The following is a 17,284-nucleotide window of genomic DNA, read 5'->3' as shown; positions in this document are numbered from 1 at the left end:
ACGTTCTTTCTGTTCCACGGCTTACACTGGACGCATACGTTTTGAGTACACTATTTGCATGCCGGGCCAGCCGGGGTGGCCGACCGGTTGTAGGAGCTACAGTCTGGAACCGCGCTACCGCTACGGTCGCAGGTTAAAATCCTGTCTCGGGCGTGGATGTGTGTGACGTCCTTAGGTTTGTTGGGTTTAATCAGTTCTAAGTTCTAGGGGACTGATGACCTCAGTAGGTTAGTCCCATAGTGCTCAGAGTCATTTCTACCTTTTTTTTTTTTTTTTTTTTTTTGCATGCCGGGTGGTTTGGGGTGGCCACAGAAAGGGCTTCTGGCCACCCTCTGTCACTAACATCGCGAAATCCATAGTAACAGGGCCGACCCCGCGCTGAAGTGGGACGAAGGCCCAAGATAATTATTATGATTCTCGTGTTTGATTGCCTTCTACACGCCCCTCTCGTTTCTGCCTGTAGTACTAGAACATCCCACATACATTAATAACATAATGAACTAAAGTTCCTTTAATAACCTGTCTCTCAGCTGTGGAAGGGCTAGACACCGCCAAAGGCCCACTTCCACTGCCCCAAGGATATCTGACAACTATATGAAAACCTTGACGTTCGGTGTTGCCTGGAGCGTTTCCACACTGAGGGGTCTACTGCGTCCTATGCTCCTCAACCACAGGAGTAGCGCGTGATCATTTATTTCCGTCGTTTGCACTCAAGTGTCACGTGGTTAACGTTTTTCCACATTCACAGTAGAGAGAGTCCCTTTTTCGGAGTAGCTAAAAATGCGTTTTGCAACGGCTTTGCTTAAATTTTAGACGTGTCACCATCGTATAAAATCTGAATGAAATGACTCGTTTGGAATACCCCTGTGTGGTTGGAACAGGAGTATAGCTCATCGTAGGACCACCCTGTAAAGGCACGAGAATCTCACAATTCATTGTCTCACTGCTTTCATACAGACGCATTCAAAGCTGCGAAAGCAGTCTTAAGTTCGGGACCTGTCATACTCGTGACTACCCGTAATGAGTTCCTCCTCTGCTAGCCCGTGTACTACTTCAAAATGTCTCTGAGCACTATGGGACTTAACATCTGACGTCATCAGTCCCCTAGAACTTAGAACTACTTAAACCTAACTATCGTAAGGACATCACACACATCCATGCCCGAGGCAGGATTCGAACCTCCGACCGTAGCACTCGCGCGGTTCCGGACTGTGGTGCCTACAACCGCACGGCCACCGAGGCCTGCTGTGCACTAGTTCGTTGCCCCAGAAGCCGCACTGCCTTTTTAACCAGAGTAATTTCTGTTTCGACATTGTTCTGTTGTCGAATGTCCACCAGCTACATTATCTCGAATCTAAGTTGGTGCTGTAGTACCGTATCTGCAGTGCTGCGTGCGAGTCAGATAATATCACCATCAACGGCACAGCGTTTTTCGAGGCATATTTCAGCGCCGCTATCACAGCTGTTAATTCTGCCGTCATGACCTATCCGGTAGAGGACAAGCCGTATTTTCCGCAGTCAGCCGACATCGTGTCGATAAACGCGCACCTCGGGTTATTGCTACCTTTTGGCCCATCGACATATATGATACAATGAAAAGATGCCTGTACCACGTATGAGGATTACGTCAATGCTGAAGAAATTACAGCACATGGATTTTAACTGTACTTTCTCAGTGTTCCTTCATTTATGTGAACAATGAAGAATTTCTCTACATGGTACAGAGGCTACATTAACATCTGTTATCTTTTGAGCTGGAACATGTCGCGAATAAGTTAATAAATCAGTTTGTTCTGCAAAATACTTGCATGTATACGTCTGTTAAAGAAATTGTACTGTTAATTATTTTGAACCGTTTATCGTTCTGAGCCATCTACAAATTTTCATCTGAATTCAAATGTAACCATACTTTCCTTCAATATAATTCATATGAAGGAGTTTCCAATATCGGCAATTACTGTTTAAAACGTTAATGAAATGTGAATACAGTGCTGAACTACTGGCAATTAAAAATGTATAAATTAGGAGCCCCCATTACCATGTCAAAGGAAAGAGTACGGTGCATACCGCACGGAAAAATTAACAAGTGAGAAAGCTTTGTGGCACCACGTATCTCGTTTACAGGCAAAAAGGAATTGCGCAAAAGAGTATCTCTGCAATGTTCAGACTGTTTTCAAAATGATTCTATCGATATGCATGGCCATTAGTTACACAGCATGCGACTTAGGTCCTACAGCATGTACTATAAAAGTGAAAGCTATCAAAACATTGGTAACAAGCCGAATGTCCTTCGTTATCTACTGGAAGTCTTATGGTCAGAATTTATTGCGCTGTGAAAGGTATTCATCTTATGAGCAAAACAATGTTTGTTGAGTACCAAGAATGTCTTCTAAACCGCTTTTGCAGGAAAAAATTACGAAATAAGCACTTGGATTTGAGAAAAAAAAAAGAAAAGTCTTCCAACTCGCGAGCCAGCCTGACTGCGATGACGCTTGGGTAAATATGAAACAACCACTTCACAGAGCGTCTGATGAAAGACGTGATCAGCGGTATTTGTTTGGACCGACTCCAACTACATATTCCACAAAATCTCGCAGAGAAGGACGCCCTACATTTTAAATAAAATACTTTTCGATTACGTACTCATATAATTGTCCTCAAATAACACCCATAGTTCGTGGTTGAACTTGATGTTTGAACTTGATGTTTTGTTGATATTGGCATACCGGTGCGTTAGATCTGCTGTAGTCTACAGGAAAGTAGTATCACACGAAAGTTGTGAAAAAATCAATGAGGATTTGCAGAAAATAAATGCCTGTTGTAAACACTGGCAGTTATCTCTCAATATCTGTAATTGTAACCTACTGCGTATAACAAGGCGAAAATCCACATTAATGTATGAGTACAAAATAAATGCCCAGTCTTTGGAAGCGGTAACACCCGTCAAGTATGTGGGTGTGACTATTCGAAATGATCTCAAATTGAATGATCAGATTACACAAGTAATGGGTAAGCCGAACTCCAGATTGCGCTTTATTGGTAGAATCCTGAAGCGACGCAGTCCTTCAACAAAGGAAATAGCTTACAATACGTTACTTCGTCCAGTCTTGGAATATTGTTCGTCTGTTATGGGACCCTTAATAGTTGAGTCTGATTCAAGAGATTGAGAAGGTCCAACGAAGAGCGGCAAGATTTGTGACTGTACATTTAGACATCGCGAGAGCGTTACAAATCTCATAGAAAGTTTGAAGTGGGACACACTTGCAGATAGACGGCGCGCTAAACAGATGGGGCTGCTTACTAAATTCGGAATTCCGATCTTCACCGAGTGTGTGGAGCATATATTAATACCACCAACTTTCAAATAGCGCAATGATCACCATTCAATGATAAGGGAAATAAGAGCTCTTGCTGAGGCGTTCAGACAGTCGTTTTTCACTCACGCGATCCGCGAGGGGAGCTGGTGGGGGGGGGGGAGGGGGGAATATGACTTAGGCGCGAATTATGCCCTCCGCCGCACACCTCTTGGTGGCTAGCGGAGTATATACGTAGATGTAGCAGCGTCATGGGCCGGTCTCCCATCCTTCATGTAACAAGTTCCCCAACCATCAGACATGGGTGCATCTTGAGCCCTATTAGATGGGTACTTAATGGAAAAGTTTACAAGTAACACTCATTTGTACTAACTAGAACCATGTTTCATTCTGACATCAGTGGGAGCTTCTAACTACACATCCACAGTCATCTCGTAATCAATTTCGCGAATCCGGTGCACTGAAACGTTTTTGCTTCTTTATCAAATACTTTACTGAGCTCTAGTGGCATACTCCTCCTTCCGTGTCGGACCTCCTTATTCCTGGCGTCTGGCGTGCCATGGACTCACCAAGTTGATGGGCATCCTCTGCAGAAATATTGAGCCATGCTGCCTCTATAGCCGTCGATAATTTCCATGTTGTACATGAACCGACCTCTCGATTAAGTCCCATAAATGTTCTATGGGTTACATGAAGGGCTCCCTGGACGGCCAAATCATTTGCTCGAACTGCCAGAATCTTCTTCAAACCAGTTGTGAACAATTGTGGCCCGGTGACACGACATCGTTGTTTGGGAACATGAAGTCCACTTGTGGCTGCAAATGATCTCCAAGTAGCCGAACGTAATTATTTCCAGTCAATGATCGCTTCAATTGCACCAGTGGATGCAGTCGTTTCCATGTAAACACTGCCTACAGGACAACAGAGCCACCACCAGCTTGCACAGTGCGCCACATTCGACCCCTACCATCATCTACAGGGAATTAATGTACTTACAACGAAACTAATGTACTTGAAATAGTAAAAAATAAGGTTCAAATTGCTCTGAGGACTATGGGACTTAACTTATGAGGTCATTAGTCCCCTAGAACTTAGAACTACTTAAACCTAACTAACCTATCGACATTATACACATCCAGGCCCGAGGCAAGATTCGAACCTGCGACCGTAGCGGTCGCGTGGTTCCAGACTATAGCGCCTAGAACCAGTCGGCCACTCCGGCCGTCCTTGAAATAGTAAAATTTAGGTTCAATTAGAAAATTAGTTTTTGCACAGCGCTTCAAAAAGACTTTCCCTTTGATTACCCCCACAGGAAAGATTAACTTAGTAATGTTAATGGTAGCCGGTGTCATTAGAGACAGAAAGGATATACATCTACCAGGTCGCGCATTTTCTATGCTTAAGTTGTCTTTGTAGGCCTGTGTGATGTTATTTCCCAGTTTGTTAGACAACAATTGCCCTATGTCAGAGAGTTCTTGTCGACTTCCTCTACACCATTTTGGTACGCAGTAAACAGTTACCATTTACACCCTGTACATACTCGTATATGGCTGTGGTATCTTCTTTGACTGCACGATTTCTTCAATTCACAAGATAGCTTCTCTTACGGCACTAGAGGGAATGCACAAAATGGGCCTTAGTTGCTGGGTTTTTAGCTTGGAACTAAGACAGTTGTCCAAAAATTATTACATAAAGTCGCTTCGATGGGTACATTCGCATGACGGCCTTTCATTTTGACACATGCTGATGAACTTCTTTACTTACTGGAGAATGAAATCTACGATGGTAAATCAATAATTTTATATAGTCAATGTTGAGATAATTTTTAAGTGATTTATTGTAAATGATTCACCATGGTTGAGTCTCCTAAACAAAAGAAGTTAGCCCTAATTTTACTCCTGTGGGAAAAAACTGCACTCTTCTCTGGCGTGTTTATCGAACTATGTGATAAAGTGTGGCTCTTGAGCGAAGAGTGATCCCCCCTGCCCCTTACGCACCACGCCCCGATGTACCGCTACGTCCATTCCCACAAATGGTTACCGGAAATTAAACTGCCGTGGCTTCATTCAATGAAGCGGCTGATAGGTCATTTGCGGCATGCACTCCCTAGGCAACCAGGGCGATTTAAATCGTTCGGAAAAAGAAGCTATATAAAAAAAGTGGACCTAGTCCAGTCTGGCATAACTGACCAGCTACGCGAAATTACAGTCATTTAGCGCTAATGGACACCAAGTTTCATCTCCAATCGCTGCAAAAAAATAAATCACCGCACCACCAATGGCGCCTCACCAGTAATTATGCGCCAGTAGTCGCAAAACCCCCTGCCCATAAAATTAATGTTCGTGACCACACCGCAAATGTCGAAAACACTTAGGCAAGGATTACGCAAATGCGACGAGAAACCTTCCATAGTCACTACATTAGGTAATGATGCTAAATTACGGCCGTTCTATCATATGACAGAGTTTACACACTTAATGAAATGCAAAAAATATTAACTAGAGATATCTGCCACTTCATCAGAAGGACAAATATTGCTCGATATTTGGTCTCAACAAAATGGTAAAAATGCAAATCCTTCAACAAAAAGTTATATAATGGGCATTTACCAACTCCCCTGGAACCAGCACAAAGCAAGTCTTTTCTCAACTCTTTTATAGCTTGACAACTTATACAAAAATTCCAACAATCAGAGGGAAATTTTGCAACTCGCACATTCATTTTACAGAAAGTTAAGCTGTGTAGAGATAATACAATGTGTGTATGAAATAATGACGTGATTTTTAACACTAGAAACCGGTAAGATTTTTTCGTGTATTTCTGTATGTTATGATAAGCTCCTCTAGTAACCTATTGAAAGCATTCTGTTTGAGGATACAATGGATGTTCGGCACTGTAAACATGCTTTGACAGAATTAGTGTAGCCTAGAGTTTTTAACCAAAAGCAGGGATTAGCCGAGCGGTTTAAGGCACTGCAGACATGGACTGTGCGGCTGGTCCCGGCGGAGGTTCGAGTCCTACCTCGGGCATGGGTGTGTGTGTTTGTCCTTAGGATAATTTAGGTTAAGTAGGGTGTAAGCATGGGGATTGATGACCTTAACAGTTAAGTCCCATAAGATTGCACACACATTTGAACATTTTTGAACCAAAATCAGACTATCGTTATAAGAGTCGAAGGCCATGAAAGGAAATAGTAATTGAGAAAGGCGTGACACAGTGTTATAGCCTCTCCCCGAAGTTATTCAATCCATACATTGAGCAACTGTAACGAAACCCAAGCAGAAATTTTGAAAGGGAGTTAACAGTCAGGAAGAAGAAGAAAAAACCTTCGGGTTTTCTGGATGACGTGCTAATTCTCTCAGATACGGCAAAGAAACTAGGTGACAAAAGCCATGGTGTAACTCTTAACATAGTTTCGAGCTTCCTTTTGCCCACAGTAGTACAGTAACTCGACCTGCCACGGAATCAAAAAGTTATTGTAAGACCCCGCAGAAATACTGAGACTTCCTGCCTTTGTAGCCACCAATAAATGCGAAAGTCTTGCCATTGCAATATTTGGACACGAACAGACCGCTCGAGTACGTCCCTTAAATGGTTGACAGGATTCACGATGGGCGATCTGCGTGACCAAATCATTCGCTCGAACTGTTCAGAATGTCCTTCAAACAAATAATGAACAATTGTGGGCGAGTGAAACGGTGCACTGTCATCCACAAAAATTTCACAGTCATTAGGGAACCTGAAGTCTATGAACGGCTGCAGATGGCCTCAAGGTAGGCGAATATAACAAAGGACCCAGTCCATTCAATTGAAACACAGCCATACCATTATGGCGTCACCACCAGCTTGCACAGTGCCTTGTTGACTACCTGGATCCATGGTTTGATGGTGTCTGCGCCACACTCAAACGCTACCGCCAGCTCTTAACAACTAAAGTCGGGTCTCTTATGACCAGGCCACGGTTTTCCAGACGTTTACGGTCCACCAGTAGGGTTACGAGCCAAGGAGAGGGGCTGCAGACGTTGTCGTGATGGTAGCAATGGCACTCGTATCTGTCATCTGCTGCCAGTTTTCGCTGCACTGTCCTAACGGATACGTTTGTCGCGCACACATTGATTTCCGTGGTTATTTCACACAGTCTTGCTTGTGTGTTAGCACAAACGAAGCTGTGCTCGCTTGTTATGTGAGGGCAGTCGACGATTCAGTTATCCGTGGTGAGAGGTATTGCCTCAAATTTGGTGTTTTTTGAAAAGGTGAAACCCGGAAAATTGAATTCCCTATCGAGTTCCGAAATGGAATGTCCCAAGTGTCTAGCCTGCCGTGCGGCTATAATGAGGTCGGAAACCTTTTCACACGAATCACCTGAGCACACTTGACTCCCCCGCCACGGTATCTTTTTGTACCTTGTGTACGCGATACCTCTACAATATTTGCATATTGCTACTCATGTAGTTTGGCACCTCAGTGCACAAGGTAGACTTGTAATATCAAGAGAAAAGAAAAATTTGTTAACATAGAGCATAAATCGAAGTGTTAGAATGTCTTTCCTGAAGGTATTTGCACAAAATAGAAAGGTGGGAGTTAAAATGGCTCTAAGCACAATGGGACTAAACAACTGAGGTCATCAGACACCGCCGGCCTGAGTGGCCCAGCGGTTCTAGACGCTACAGTCTGGAAGCGCGCGACCGCTACGGTCGCAGCTTCGAATCCTGCCTCGGGCATGAATGTGTGTGATGTCCTTACGTTAGTTAGGTTTAAGTAGTTCTAAGTTCTAGGGGCTGATGACCTCTGAAGTTAAGTCCCATAGTGCTGAGAGCCATTTGAACAATCATCAGTCTCCTAGACTGCAAAATACTTTAACATAACTAACCTAAGGACATCACACACATCCTTCCCGAGGCAGGATTCGAACCTGCGACCGTAGAAGCAGCGCGGTACGGACTGAAGCTCCTTGGACCGCTCGGCCACAGTGGCCGACATGGGAGTTAAAAATTTCAGACAATCTGAAAATTGAAACTTTTGATACGTGGTGCTACAGAAAACTCTGAAGATTACGTTAGTAGATCGAATAAATAATCAGAAGGCACTGAATTGGAGAGAAAATAAGTTTACGGCACAACGTGACTAAGTGAAGGGATCGATTGACAGAATGGGTTGGGTTGTTTCGGGGAAGAGACCAAAGTGCGAGGTCATCGGTAAAATCCGATTTGGGAAGGACGGGGAAGGACATCATCCGTGCGCTTTCAAAGGAACCATCCCGGCATTTATCTGGAGCGATTCAGGTAAATCACGGAAAACTTAAATAAAGATGGCCGGACGCGGGATTGAACCGTTGTCCTCCCGAATGTGAGTCCAGTGTGCTAACCACTGCGACACCTCGCTCGGTGATTGGCAGAATGGCCTGAGTCATCAAGAAATAGTTAATTTGCTACTGTACGGAATAGTGAGGGGTGAAGATCATGAGGGGCACTAGGGTTTTATTGTGGAAAAAGATCCTGTGGTATTGTAGCCAGTCGATACTACACGTTCCGTGTACGGAGGTTGATACTAGAGAATATGCTGTTGTCTAAACGACTGCAAAACCGTGGCCTGATCATATGAGTCCCGACTTCAGTTGGTAAGAGCTAACGGTAGGATTCGAGTGTGGCACAGACGCCACGAAGCGGTGGACCCAGGTTGTGAACAAGGCACTGTGCAAGCTGGTGGTGGCGCCAGAGACAGTGACCGGCGACGCCCAGCCGTTGGCCGCGCAGCTGCCACTCCCCTTTGAGCTGAGGAGCCACCAGCGACACGGATCACATGGACAAGATGTCGCCCGGCTGCAACTCTAACCGGGTTCTTGCCCAGCTGTCGAGTAGCTACAGCCAGCAGCAGTCGATAATCGTTATGGGCAGTCGCTACTTTCTCTACGAATGTACGTCAGAACCGGACTAAAAGACATGTGTTTGTTTCGACATACTGGACTGTTACGGGGGAGTAGGACGTCAAACGGGCCGACTTGGAGCAGGAGAGGCACCACAGGACATTTTAATTTCCACTGTCTATACTTTTACAAATAAATTCATAAAACTTTGTCAGAAAGACCAGGAAGGATTCAGAATTCACACTTGTAGCAGTGTAAGTTCGAAACCATAACGAAATAATTTTTTTTTCACGTGAAATTTCTTCATTTTTTCAGTTACTAATCGCAGCATTTGTTGCTATAGGTACACTTTTCTTCATAAGTAAGGGAAATGGTTCGATGAATTTTGCACAGCATATAAACCATACATAATGGTGTGTAAAACTCTAGAATTTTCCAAATGTCTAAAAAACTGTTGTAAAATTTGCAATAATTAACTACAAAATTTGTGTTTTTTTCTAAACATGATGTTTAAAATACAACAGATCATTCGTTTTCCATAAATTAAATAAATTCTGGAGTTTCATACACCTGTAAGTATGGTGTGTTTGCTGTGCAAAATTCATCGAAGAATCTCTAAAACTTATGAAGAAAAGTGTACCTGTAGCAACAAATGCAGCTATTAGTTGGTGAAAAAATGATGAAATTTCACACGTAAAATTAAAATATTTTGTTATTTTTTCGAACTTCCACTGCAATGAGTGTGAATCCTGAATCCTTCTTGGTGATGCTGACAAAGTCTTATGAATTTATTTGTAAAAGCATAGACACTGGAAATTAAAATGTCCTGTGATGCCTTTCCTGCTCCAAGTCGGCCCGTTTGACATCATACCCCCATTAAAGTGTTTAGCATATCCCGGCATTGCCAAGGACTTTTCTAAGAATTTTTCCGAGGAATATTTTCTATCTAAGTTTAATATATTTCAGTATATCGCTCAGTGATTTTCTTCTGTTATTGCTGTTGTTTCTACATCCGAAGACACGCGCTGTACCTACGGGACCAGAGTATTTTCCTCCATTTGGTTTTACTTGGTCATTTCAGGTTCAAACGTCTGCAGAGAGCGGTAGATATACAAAAACGAAGATACATGAATAGTACGGCGTGGAGAGTTGCATGACTAGGTCTGTGACTGGAGTCCACAACATCGCAAAGTTTTAGAGAAACTCCATTAGATGCCAATCCGTGCATTGTTCACGTGTATAGCCTCAGTCTGAAGGAAGATGGCATCCACTCAACAGAATGATTCCGGTGTGCTGCAGTTGAAACCGTGAGAGTCAATGAGTGCAGCCCAGTGTACTTGTAGTCAGTGGTTTGGGATTTTTCCGAAAGTGGAGAAAAAATTATTCGCCATTTTAATCGCTAAGCTGCAGAGATATTTATTTACTTGTTATCATAAGTAAAGTTTGACGTCTAGTAGTCAAGGGAAATTGTGCTAAATGCTACAGGGAATGATAAGATGTATAAAGACTTTAGAATACATTTTACGCTACATTCAGTATAATGTAACCTTTAAAGGGACAGAATGCCGGTGCAGAGGAAATATCATGTGCGTCGGATGATAGAATGAATGTTATGCGGTAAGTATTTGGGTGGAGCGCAAGAAACTCTGCTCTCTGCTCCAGCATAAAACTTGTAATTCCTCACACCACTCTCTGGTAACTATTAAGGCCGCGCTAGGTCTACAAAATCTAAGCGATTACAGGTGGAAGTTATGATTGGTGATACAAAGAAAATTGTTGACGTCAGCAGTGCCATCTTCCAGAACGTGAAAGGCTTGATTTTTACTGTGGTTGATGGTGCAGCAATTGTTTTCAGTGATAAGGTAGAGCAACATACCGTGAACATGACTATAGATTCGCCTAAAGTGGACACGTTTTATGACAAAAAAAAATGGCTCTGAGCACTAAGCGACATAACTTCTGAGGTCATCAGTCGCCTATAACTTAGAAATAATTAAACCTAACTAACCTAAGAACATCACACACATCCACGCCAGAGGCAGGATTCGACCCTGCGATCGTAGCAGTCGCTGGGCTCCAGATTATAGCGCCTAGAACAGCACGGCCACTCTGGCCGGCGTTTTATGACATTTAGCACAGAAAGGTTGTACGTTTTCCTACTAGTTTTCCCTACCCCCAGCTTACAAAAATGTATAATAATTCAAATGGTCAGATCAATAGGATACTGAAATCAAATATAGCTCGTTTCAGACATAGTTTATTACAAACTCACACGTGTATTCCCACAATTAGTATACAGATCAAATCACAAAACACACATTGAAAGATAATGTCAATGGCTGTCAGAGTTATTAAAGGGGAAGGTACAAGCTAAAACAATGTCTACCTCAGGGTAATACACTCCTGGAAATGGAAAAAAGAACACATTGACACCGGTGTGTTAGACCCACCATACTTGCTCCGGACACTGCGAGAGGGCTGTACAAGCAATGATCACACGCACGGCACAGCGGACACACCAGGAACCACGGTGTTGGCCGTAGAATGGCGCTAGCTGCGCAGCATTTGTGCACCGCCGCCGTCAGTGTCAGCCAGTTTGCCGTGGCATACGGAGCTCCATCGCAGTCTTTAACACTGGTAGCATGCCGCGACAGCATGGACGTGAACCGTATGTGCAGTTGACGGACTTTGAGCGAGGGCGTATAGTGGGCATGCGGGAGGCCGGGTGGACGTACCGCCGAAATGCTCAACACGTGGGGCGTGAGGTCTCCACAGTACATCGATGTTGTCGCCAGTGGTCGGCGGAAGGTGCACGTGCCCGTCGACCTGGCACCGGACCGCAGCGACGCACGGATGCACGCCAAGACCGTAGGATCCTACGCAGTGCCGTAGGGGACCGCACCGCCACTTCCCAGCAAATTAGGGACACGGTTGCTCCTGGGGTATCGGCGAGGACCATTCGCAACCGTCTCCATGAAGCTGGGCTGCGATCCCGCACACCGTTAGGCCGTCTTCCGCTCACGCCCCAACATCGTGCAGCCCGCCTCCAGTGGTGTCGCGACAGGCGTGAATGGATGGACGAATGGAGACGTGTCGTCTTCAGCGATGAGAGTCGCTTCTGCCTTGGTGCCAATGATGGTCGTATGCGTGTTTGGCGCCGTGCAGGTGAGCGCCACAATCAGGACTGCATACGACCGAGGCACACAGGGCCAACACCCGGCATCATGGTGTGGGGAGCGATCTCCTACACTGGCCGTACACCTCTGGTGATCGTCGAGGGGACACTGAATAGTGCACGGTACATCCAAACCGTCATCGAACCCATCGTTCTACCATTCCTAGACCGGCAAGGGAACATGCTGTTCCAACAGGACAATGCACGTCCGCATGTATCCCGTGCCACCCAACGTGCTCTAGAAGGCGTAAGTCAACTACCCTGGCCAGCAAGATCTCCGGATCTGTCCCCCATTGAGCATGTTTGGGACTGGATGAAGCGTCGTCTCACGCGGTCTGCACGTCCAGCACGAACGCTGGTCTAACTGAGGCGCCAGGTGGAAATGCCATGGCAAGCCGTTCCACAGGACTACATCCAGCATCTCTACGATCGTCTCCATGGGAGAATGGCAGCCTGCATAGCTGCGAAAGGTGGATATACACTGTACTAGCGCCGACATTGTGCATGCTCTGTTGCCTGTGTCTATGTGCCTGTGGTTCTGTCAGTGTGATCATGTGATGTATCTGACCCCAGGAATGTGTCAATAAAGTTTCCCCTTCCTGGGACAGTGAATTCACGGTGTTCTTATTTCAATTTCCAGGAGTGTAGTAACAACGCTTTCTGACTATGTGTGAGGTACTGACCGAGATCATCAACCGCTCGCTGAACTTCAGCACGACATAGGCTGGTTGTAATACGATGCTGCAGGTCAGATGGACTCGCTGCAGTGAAGAAATGGTTCAAATGGCTCTAAGCTCTGTGGGACTTAACATCTAAGGTCATCAGTCCCCTAGAACTTAGAACTACTTAAACTTAACTAACCTAAGGACATCACACACCGCCATGCCCCAGGCAGGATTCGAACCTGCGACCGTAGCAGCAGCGCGGTTCCGGACTGAATGCAGTTAGAAGTACGTCGTCAGAGAAAGACTGCTAATAGGCCCGTGCTTGCGATACGCTCACCACTGAGCAGTCCATCTGGTGATGAGGAGACTGCCCACAGGTGCGCAGCTGCAAAATCCGCGGCCAGTATAATCTCGCGTCGAGATGTGAAGAGGATCACGGCTGATGTGCCGGAGGAACCAAGACTCTACTGTGTGGTGGCTCCCGCCAATTTGGCGAACATGCCTCAGCCGAACTGCCCAGATTGTCCTCTGCGGTGTATATCCACCTATGGCTTCGAATATCTCTTCTTTCTTCCCTCATCGACACCAAATACTTATGGAATCGCCAAAAATTCTCCCCTCCAGGGGGTAAGCTGCCGCCGAACACAGTGTCAGGACTCCTACGTCGACAGGACAATAAAAAATGAGGGTTACTAGTTTAAAAAACGCAGTTGATATCCGTTTGACCTATGGTAGCACCATGTAACGGGCCAACCATAGCGCCATCTGGTTTCCCCGTTCAGCTAGACAAGTTTCGTTCTTTGTAGTTTTTTCGTTTGACACTTATTTCGTGATACATTTGGCCCGGGTACGATCAATGGACCACAATGTATACATATTACTATATTTTTACTTAGTATATATATGCACTATACTGATTTATGTTTCATACTGGGCACTAGGTGTTGTATAAAAACACGCTCCTACTCCAGTGCAAAGTTGTATCAAAACTTAAAACAGTGGTGGTGAACTTTCGGAGATGTGCAATTTTGGACAAAAGAACGTTTACATTTTTATTTATATATATTCAGAAAGAAGTAACGAACACTTTATTCGCTCGTCTTTTATGATCCAAGCTTTGTTTTAAAACAATCATTGCACTTATATTCCTCGATTTTGATATAGCATGGGGACCCATCTGTCATATGAAAGAGGTTTGTAACAGTTTAGTGCACTGTGTGTGTTGAAAATCTGGGAAGTGCTACATTGTGATGAAAAACACACGAAAGTCAACAAGAATCACAGATGCGGATGTGACGTGTTGACATCGCAGTGGTTCTTGCATAACAAAACAAGCCCTGAGAATGAAGCTGTGATTTCTAACTCGACATTGCATGGCGACAATGCTATTAACACTTCGGATTGGTTTTTACTGCTATTTTTTAGAAACACTTTTACTAAAATGGTTTTGAGGATGGATAGTCATGATCCCCTTGACCCTCTTCGTTTTCACCTGAATTTGTGCTCCGCTCCATACCCCAGTACCTGTCCCAGTGCGTTACTACAAGTAGAAGACGCCGCACGTTGATTCAGGTGGTTTATATAAGCGCGCTGGAAAGTATGAGGTGTGACCAAGAAGCAACGGGATTTTTTGTTTTCTTAAGAAAATCTTTATTTATTCATCAACATCAACTTTGCCTGTTCAGCATCAAGTTTTCTCTCTTCCAAGTAATCCCCCCTTAGGTATAATATACTTGTGCCAGCGCTTTTTCAAATCTTGGAAGAATTTCTTTAACTCACTTATCGTTATGGTATACTGCGACGTCATTTCATGGTTCTCTTCTGCCTCAGAAACAGAAAGAAATCCCAGGGCACCATGTCCAGGGCATACGGTGTCTGAGGCACCATAATAGTTTCGATTTTCGCCAGAAAAATCACGAACAAGCGTTGACATGTAAGCGGGAGCTTTATCGTGATGCAACTCCCACGAGCGATTTGCCACAATTCTGATGATTTTCTTCGGATTTCTTCACACAGACGGCTCATAACTTCCATGTTGTACTGACCGTACGACCTTAAGGCAGGAACTACTGTTGCACTATACATCTGAAATTGAAGAAAATAGTGAAAGAAACCGTCATATGTGATCGAACGTGTCGAATTTTTCACTCTTGGCTCTTCAGGCCATTGTGACGACTGGGCCTTGAGTCCGACGACGATGCGCCCGTGCGCCCAAGTTATGTCACTTGTTATAGCCATCTTTGTTGATTCATCAGTTCCCGAGCAATGACCATGCTGCGTCGAAATTCAGTAGTTTCGGAATAAGCTTTGCTGCTACATATTTCTTGCCCAAAACATCCAAAGAATTTGCTTGGTATTTGCCAGAGGATATGCCGATATCATCAGCAACCCCTCTCATGATAATTCGACGCTTTTCCAGATCGATTTTCTTTACTTCTTTCACACTGTCGTCAGCGACTGATGTGCTACAGCGTCCAGGTCGGACGTCGTCTTCAGCGCCGTCTCGGCCCGGTTTGAAACCTTAGTATGACTCGTAGACTCTTGTCTTACTTATACCAGATGCGTTTAAAGCCACAGCCAACATTTCGAATGCTGTGTTGCACATTATTCCATTGTTAGAGCAAAATTTATTGCCAATACTTTGATGCACCTTTCTCGGAATCAAAAATTAAGCGGGCACTCGAAAACACATATAACCTTTGCGACTGTCAATAAAAATCTAAATATTCAAAACAGCTAAAAAATGCAGACATAAACGAGGAATATTTGTACTAACTATATAAAAAAAAATGAAAATCGGGTGCGCACTCCTCGAACTCCAAAACGCAACACCAAGAATGACTGGGTACATCGCAGTCAAATTGATTTGGGAGATAACACGTTGTGCAAAAGTCACATGACTGACAATACGACCCGGTGTGAAATTAGGAAGATGATGAAGTCAGCATTGAGTGATGGCAAATCTGTTGGCTATAACCGCTGCTACATGCCTCGACATTGATTCAAAGTGGCTTTGGATGTGATGATGGGGTGTAGCAGTCCATACTGCTTGCAGTTATTGCCAAAGTTAATCTGGTGTAGCAAAGAGTGGTGTATTCCGGGCCAGTCGTTCCGCAATTATCGACCAGACGTTTTCGACAGGCGAGAGATCGGGAGGAGAGGGAGGCCAAGGCAGCAATGCGACCCGATGAGCAACGAAGAAGCGCTGATCACTGCTTGCCAGGTCTGACTGCACAAAGGGGCAGTCGGCAAGGTCGAAAGATAGGAGAGGACAACAGGCTCCAACACTTCAGAGTTGTAACGATGGCTGGTTGGTGTATAGGCAATGCGCACTAGGGAAGAGCGGCAGTGGAGTACCACTCCAAACCAAAATACCGGGTGAAAGTATGGCGATGCATAAGGCAACAGCTAACAGCCTCTCACCACGGTGTCTCCAGGCTCTAATCCGACCATCATGGCGGTGCAGGCAGAATCGCGATTCGTCGTTAAAACAGTGTCTTTCCAAACGGTTTTCCGTGTCCATCGTTCATCGCACCATTGTTGACGCAGACGCACGTGGTGTTGACTCAGTGGCAATGGGCACTTTGCGGACAGTCCAGTCTGCTGCAAAAGACGACGCATGGCGCGCGAGGACACTTCTTGTTCCACAAAAAACCAAATCTGCTGTTATATGGTTCGTGCCTGTCATCACGTGTATCGGTGCAAGGCGCGACTGCTACCGTCGCAGGTTCGAATCCTGCCTCAGGCATGGATGTGTGTGATGTCCTTAGGTTAGTTAGGTTTAAATAGTTCTAAGTTCTAGGAGACTGATGACCTCAGATGTTAAGTCCCATACTGCTCAGAGCCATTTCATTTAGCGGTGCAACGAGATGGCTACTAACAGTCTCGTCGATCCGTCGTTCCCTGACGCAACCATCTATTACGATTCCTCATCACAACTGCTTGGTGACATCCGCAACAATCGCCGATCTTTCTAAAGCATAATCCACAATCCCAATACAAAGGTATTCTTCCTCGGTCGAACTCCGAAATCTGCTCTAAAGACTCTCGCTGGCTTCTGCGAGGCATACTGAAGCTGCTTACTCAGAACGTCCTCACCCATGATGTGCGCCTGCGTCGAAATGCTAATCTTGTGCATCCCTCGTCGCCCACAAACGCATGCCGCAATTTTCACCTGATTTGGTTACTTCCTTCTGGGTGTTGCATTTTCGGTGGCCAGTAGTGTATGAGGATCCAGAAATTTAAAAATCCCCGTTACTTTTTGGTC

This window comes from Schistocerca gregaria, chromosome 5 (assembly GCF_023897955.1).
Source record: "Schistocerca gregaria isolate iqSchGreg1 chromosome 5, iqSchGreg1.2, whole genome shotgun sequence".
In the NCBI taxonomy this organism is placed as follows: Eukaryota; Metazoa; Arthropoda; class Insecta; order Orthoptera; family Acrididae; genus Schistocerca; species Schistocerca gregaria.
This window is presented reverse-complemented; position numbering follows the sequence as displayed.